The sequence below is a fragment of the Apium graveolens genome, chromosome 7 (genome assembly GCF_009905375.1).
Source record: "Apium graveolens cultivar Ventura chromosome 7, ASM990537v1, whole genome shotgun sequence".
Taxonomy (NCBI): Eukaryota; Viridiplantae; Streptophyta; class Magnoliopsida; order Apiales; family Apiaceae; genus Apium; species Apium graveolens.
The window spans coordinates 246968328-246970367 of NC_133653.1; the positions used below are offsets into that span (position 1 = coordinate 246968328).

The 2040-nt window shown below is 42.1% G+C and overlaps 1 non-coding gene across 1 annotated transcript; it reads right to left on the reverse strand.

Annotated features, from left to right (window-relative positions):
- Window positions 1-311: 311 nt before the first annotated feature.
- LOC141676196 (small nucleolar RNA R71) lies at window positions 312-418 on the reverse strand. Its single transcript, XR_012556800.1, has one exon. It is a non-coding gene; the product is annotated as a small nucleolar RNA R71 (small nucleolar RNA).
- Between the last annotated feature and the right edge of the window lie 1622 nt (window positions 419-2040).

Sequence of the window (2040 nt, forward strand, 5' to 3'; positions counted from 1 at the left end):
TCAGACATGCCATCTCGGCTAACACCTTTGAGATCAAGTCAAGCACGATTCAGATGATATAAAATTCAGTTCAGTTTGGGGGTTCTCCTATTGAAGATCCCAACATGCACATCAGGGATTTCATCGAGATCTGCGACACTTTTAAGTTCAATAGGGTGTCTGAAGATGCTATTAAGTTGAGGCTTTTCCCATTCTCTCTCAGGGATAAGGTTAATTATTGGTTACATTCTCTACCAGCAGGTTCTATCACCAAATGGGAGGATCTTGCTCAAAAGTTTCTCACTAAGTTCTTCCCTATAACAAAGACGGATGCAATCAGGAATGCTCTTACTGAGTTTGCGCCGCAATCTGGAGAATCTTTGTGTGAGGCTTGGGATCGCTACAAAGAGAAGCTTAGGAAGTTCCCACATCATGGCATGCCTGATTGGATGGTCATAATTTTTTTCTAAAATGGTTTAGGCACACAGTCTAGACCTATGATCGATGCAGCGTCAGGTAGAGCCTTATGGTCCATAAGCTACAATGAAGCTTATGAGTTGATTGAGCTAATGGCAGCTAATGAATACCAGAATCCAACGCAGAGAATGACGCAAGGCAAGGTAGCAGGAGTTCTGGAAGTGGATACAGCTACTGCTATAGCCGCTCAACTTAAAGCTTTGACGATGAAAGTGGATTTTTTGGCTAATTATGGAGTTAATCAGATCACTAGTGTTTGTGAGCTTTGTGCGGGGGCACATGAGACTGAGCAGTGTGCTATTTCTAGTGAATCAACTCAGTTTGTGAGCAACGTTCAGAGGTCACAGCAGCAAGCTCCGGCCACTTATCATCCCAACAACCGCAATCATCCTAACTTCAGCTGGAGCAACAATCAGAATGCGGTGCAACAACCTTATCAGTCGTACACAACAAAGCAATATAACCCTCCTAGTTTTCAACAACCACAATATACACCAAGGAAACAACTCCAACTTCAGCAGATACCACACTCAAATGAAAAATCTGAATTGGAGCAGTTGAGGCTCATGTGCAAGAGCCAAGCAGTTTCTATCAAGACCTTGGAGAATCAAATTGGGTAGATTGTTAATCCCTAGTTGAATCGACAACCTAGTACACTCTCTAGTGACACTGAAGTGTCAATAAAGAGGGAAGCTAAGGAACAGGTTAAGGAAATTACATTGAGGTCTGGAAAGGTTACGAATCCCGAAAAATCTCAAGTTCCAAAATCTGAAGTTGTGGCTGAAGAAGATGTGCGAAGGAAGCAGAAGTGGAACCAAGGAAGACAGCTGTTGTCAACACTCCTCCTAAGGGTAATACAGGGGAAGAACATGTCTATCATCCACCTCATTTTCCTAAGAGGCTGCAGAAGTAAAAGCTGGAAAAGCAATTTGCTAAGTTCTTGGAAGTTTTCAAGAAACTTCATATCAACATACCTTATGCTGAAGCTCTTGAACAAATTCCTAGTTATGAGAAGTTCATGAAAGGTATTCTCTCTCGGAAAGTGAAGCTCGATGACTTAGAGACCGTTGCTCAAATGGAGAAATGCAGTGTTGTGTGCCAACAAAAGTTGCATCCGAAGCTTAAAGATCCTGGAAGCTTCACTATTCCTTGCACCATTGGAAAAGCGTCATTCGACAAATGCTTATGTGACTTGGGAGCTAGCATTAATTTTATGCCTTTGTCTATCTTCAAGAAGTTGGTGTAACCTGATCCAAAGCCTACATATATGTCCTTGCAGTTGGCTGATCGCTCTATTACATATCCACGAGCCATTTTGGAAGATGTATTGGTCAAGGTGGACAAACTCATCTTTCCTGCTGACTTTGTTATTTTTGATTTCGAGGAAGATAAGAAGATTCCCAATATTGGGAAGACCTTTCTTGGCTACTAACCAAACCTTGATTGACGTGCAGAAGGGTGAGCTCACTATGCGAGTTGAGGATCAGGATGTCACCTTCAATGTTTTAAATGCTATGAAATTCCCTACGGATGAAGAGGAATGCTTTAAGGTGGAATTGGTCGAATCTGTGGTTACTTCAGAAC